We start from the raw sequence: 5,519 nt of genomic DNA on the forward strand, positions 1-5,519 counted from the left end.
AAAGTTGTATAATCCTATGAAAATTGTAAGCAGAGAGTCAAACAAAAGATAAATAGGCAAAAAAAACCCCCCAAAAACAACACCCCCAACAAAAACTCTTGGAATGTAAGGCTATTTAATATTGAGAATTTTATTTAGCTCAGTGAAATATATAAACAACCAACTATGGGGTTTTTCCCTCATAATAAAATGTATTTATTTTAAAATAATCAAACAAAAAATGCAATAAAACAAAACTGCCTTGCTTTCTTTTCTTGGTTCCTTTTATTAGTTTTTTTAGGTTATACTTACACAGTCAGTATAGTACATATAAAAGATAGGTATTATATTTTATTCTTGTCTTTACCCTCATTTTATCCTTGTTTTTTTTTCATTTAACATTGTATATTAAATATTTTTCCATATCAAACTCAAAAAGATTTCCTTGTCTTCTCTCCCCACTTTAAATAATAACTGCAATTATGGATATAACAATTCAAATGGTCTTACATTGAAGGCCCTCTGTGTAGTCTCTAATTTCATGCAATTGCAAACAATATTGAAATGGATAATTTTGAATACATATAATTTTGCTTGTGTACAATTATGTACTTAGGAAAAATTCTTTAAAATTGAATCTAGGTAATTTAAAATCTTGAAAAATATTACTAAATTGCTTTCAATAGATTATCCTAAATTGTGGTCTCAGCACAATTGATGTGTATCATTATTTCAGTGTGTCAAAAATGTTTTGATTTTTAATAGGTAAAAATATTTGGATTTTCTGAATAAAAATAATATCTATTATTATAGCTTTAATTTGCATTTCTCATGATAAAATTAGACTTTTCCAGATACTTAGTTCCTTATTTCTTTTGCTGTGAACCACCTGTACATATATTGTACTCATTTTTCTATTAGGTTGCTATTCTCTTATAAACTTTCTTAGCAACTCTTTCATGTTAGAGAAATAATATTTGATTTCTGGGAAATAAGTTTTCTTCCATCTTTTTATTTTACATAGAGTGATTTATTTTCTGTAGAGGGTTTATTTTTAATTATAATTTTATATAAATATGATAAAGTACATTAATATTTTATTCTTTGGAACTTTGAATACAAGTTAGAAAGTCCTTTCCTACTTCAAAGCAATGAAATGAATGTCCTAAGTTTTATTCTAGTGATTTGTTTTATATATATATATATATTAATAATTGTTAAAAATATAAAATATTGCCTGACCAGGCAGTGGCGCAGTGGATAGAGCATCAGACTGGGATGCGAAGGACCCAGGTTCGAGACCCCGAGGTCACCAGCTTGAGTGCGGGCTCATCTGGTTTGAGCAAAGCTCACCAGCTTTGACCCAAGGCCACTGGCTTGAGCAAGAGATTACTCGGTCTGCTGAAGGCCCACCAGTCAAGGCACATATGAGAAAGCAATCAACGAACAACTAACATGCTACAAGGAAAAACTGTTAATTTATGCTTCTCATCTCTCTCCGTTACTGTCTGCTCCTATCTATCCCTCTTTCTGACTCTCTCTCTCTGTAAAAAAAAAATATATATATATATATAATATATATATAAAATATTAAGATATGAAAATAAAATAAATATAAAATATTAATAAGAATACAAATAAGTTAACAGTATTTAATAATTAATATGCAGTTATCAATACAACATCAAATATCATATGTATTTATACTTTTGACACGATTTGTGAGTTTAGTTTTTTAAATTACCAAGTGAAAAAGACTTTTTATTTTTTATTTTAAAGGTGTTTTTTTTAACATTTTTATGTTTTAATCAGAGAATATTGTCTTTATTCTTTCTACTTTTTAATATTTATTGTGTTTGTTATGTGTGGCCTAATAATGTCCTACTACTAATAATATATTTCACTTTTTGCTTGTATCTTCTGCATTATTTTATGTTTTAAAAGATTTTCATATTATGATATTGTAGATATTAATGACTAATATATTCATTATGATTTGTACCCTTTGGACTCATAAAGTGCCTTTGTGACTTTCTTTGACCTTTACTACATTAGCCTGAATTCTCCCTCTTTTGATTCATCTGATAGTAATCCCTGCTTTTTTTTTCCTTTTTCTTTTTCTTTTTTTGCATTGTGTGGTATGCCTTTCACTATTCTCTTATTTTCAAACTTTATGAATCACTTTGTGTTAGCAGTATGTATGCATGCAACAGAGAATTTGGTTTGTTTATGAAGTTCAACATGAAAATTGTTTTTTATTTTTCAGTGAGTTACAGTTCTTTATGTTTGTAAAAATGGAAGATATTTTTGGTTTCATTGTAGCTCATTTAAATCGTCTCACTCTTTTAAAACTATATTTGTGTGCACCTATTTCATGCAACATATACATTATTTGTGTTTCATGTGTGTTGTCAATTTTTTCTGTTTTCTTTACCTTTCAACTCTATCATTTTATTTAATTCAGAATTTTAAAAAAAGTGATGTAGTCAATGTACCAATCTTATTCTTTGTGGTTATGTCCTTGACTTCATATTTAGAAATGCTTTTCTCTACTTGAAAATTTATAAACCCATACATATGTTTATTTTAGTACCTTTAGCTTTGTGTGCACTTAAATTTAAATCTTTCTGAGATATTTAGAGTTTATTTTGATGTATGGTGTGAGATACAGCTATAATGCAATTTTACTTCAAATAGCTAGTCATTAACATAAACACCATTCATTAAAAATCCCTTCCATTTTGATATAAAATGTCACTTTATTGACAGCTGAATTCTCAAAAATACTTTGGACTTGTTTTTAGACTTTGTCCCAGTGAGCTGTCTCTTTCTGTCCTGGGGCCACAGCATTTTAATATAAAGATGAACACAGTTTTACATGATTGATATACTTCCCACTTGTTAACTTTGTACAATATTTTGTTTTGGCCCAACATATTATTATATCACAAACATTAATTCACACTATTAAAATAGCTATAAAGTATAATTTTATTGGCTATAATATATCACAAACATTTATAAAAGTAGTATATATCAGTTTCCACCAAGTCTGAGATTTTATCAATTTTAAGACACACTAGTACTAAGAAAAAAAAGTGCTTCCAGTTAAACTATAACATTTTAGACAGGTCACTGTGAAAAACAAATGTGTTTTAGATTTGATGAAAAAGAGATTAAGCACATATTTATTTTGATCTCTTTCAATTTGAGAATGACTAATTAAATGAATTAGCTGCAGTCTGACTTTGAGGTAGAATGGAGTGTTATTGGCTTTGGTAGTAGAGGGAAATAATATGGTGATTCATATGCTGGCTCATAAACCCTCTGCCTGGAAGTAGTAGGCATCGTTTTTATTCACATTTTATTGGCACAAGCAGCTGATTATCACGTGTAACTTGAAATCAAGGGAAAAAGAAGAAACATCTTTGACTTGGGAGCATGAAACCAGGAACATTTGTACATAGCTTATGATTATCACATGATGCTGTTTGAATTTGATTGTTTATTTTTAAGTTCACTACATAGGTTATTTAGGAGGAACTGATTTGAGGACTAGATCATGCTAGACAAATATGGTCCAGTACTTTTTGATGTTTTCACTCATTAACAAGAGTGATTTGGATGATATTTTTGTATGTGTGAACACAATATATTTTGAACATGCTGAAATTTTTAATATCAAAACTACTAAGCTAATAGCCATAATAATAATTATGACAATGATAGTAATGATAACAATAGAGAAGACAATGATAGCAAAAATATTGTCTAAAAAGTGTAATTATAGTTTGGCAAATGGCATTTAAAGGCCAATCACATTTCTTTCTGGCACTAGGAGATATCTTTTTTTATTTTTTTATTTTTCTGAAGCTGGAAACGGGGAGAGACAGTCAGACAGACTCCCGCATGCGCCCGACTGGGATCCACCCGGCACACCCACCAGGAGGCAACGCTCTGCCCACCAGGGGGCCATGCTCTGCCCCTCCAAGGCGTAGCTCTGTTGCGACCAGAGCCACTCTAGGGCCTGGGGCCGAGGCCAAGGAGCCATCCCCAGCGCCCGGGCCATCTTTGCTCCAGTGGAGCCTCGGCTGCAGGAGGGGAAGAGAGAGACAGAGAGGAAGGAGAGGGGGAGGGGTGGAGAAGTAGATGGGCGCTTCTCCTGTGTGCCCTGGCTGGGAATCGAACCCGGGACTTCTACACACCAGGCTGACGCTCTACCACTGAGCCAACCAGCCAGGGCTTATCTTTTTGAAATAATAGCTTGAACATCACTGAACAGAGTGATTTTACTTTTGATTCATGGAATAATCTGTTTTTTGGGGGAGGGGCCTACTTATATATAGATGATGTAAATATATATTTTACTTTCCAATTCACATTTTTATTTCTCTTTAGTATCATGAATACTTTTGTGGTAGTTCACTTGTTGATATTATTTTAAACACAAGAACAATTAAAACTATCTACAATCTTGAAAGCTATTGTAGCACCCTGCAATAGTTATGGTACTTTATTGATAGTAAATTCTCAAATTACATTTGTTGAATGACTCCCTGAAAAATGGGTTTTTTATGAATTTAGGTAAGTTGTACTCTATGTCTCCTCTCACCTTCAACATAATCAATAAGTCAATAACAGAACTAAAATTTTGGTGAAAACACATGTTTTCTCCATGTACCTTAATTGAAATTATTCATAATAAAATTCTGGTTTAGATTGGATTTATATAAGAACACAGAGACATATACAGTGTGTCCGTAAAGTTCATGGTGCACTTTTGACTGTCACAGGAAAGCAACAAAAGATGATAGAAATGTGAAATCTGCACCAAATAAAAAGAAAACCCTCCCACTTTCTGTAGGATGATGTGGCAGCATGTGCACATGTGCAGATGATGGCGTAACACTGTGTATACAGTGGAGCAGCCCATAGCCATGCCAGTAGAGATGTGGACGGTACAGAGGAAAGTTCAGTGTTCTGTGGCTCTCTAAATTCAAATCCGTGACCAAAGAGCAACGTGAATATCGGCTCATTTATAATGAAGTGCCACCACATAGGAATAACATTACTCGTTGGCATAAGCAGTTGAAGGAAACCGGCAGTTTGGTGGAGAAACCCCATTCTGGTAGGCCATCAGTCAGTGACGAGTCTGTAGAGGCTATACGGGATAGCTACCTAAGGAGCCCTAAAAAATCTGTGCATGTGTATGCTCAACAGTTACACCTAAGCAAGACTACAGTTCATAAGGTGTTAAAGAATCATCTCTGTTTTATGGGGTACAAATTGTGGCTGTTGCACACTATCAAACCGGTGGATAGATGCACATTTGCTACAGATATGCTTCATGAGATCGACAACGATGCAAGATTTTTTGCAGAAGATTGTGTTTAGAGATGAGGCGACCTTCCATATCTGTGGACATGTTCATCGCCATAACGTCCAAATATGGGCTGCTGAACTTCCTCATGCCTACATTGAGTATGAATGTAACATCCCTAAAGTGAACGTGTGGTGTGGCCTGATGCATGATAAGGTGA

Source organism: Saccopteryx bilineata, chromosome 2 (genome assembly GCF_036850765.1).
Source record: "Saccopteryx bilineata isolate mSacBil1 chromosome 2, mSacBil1_pri_phased_curated, whole genome shotgun sequence".
In the NCBI taxonomy this organism is placed as follows: Eukaryota; Metazoa; Chordata; class Mammalia; order Chiroptera; family Emballonuridae; genus Saccopteryx; species Saccopteryx bilineata.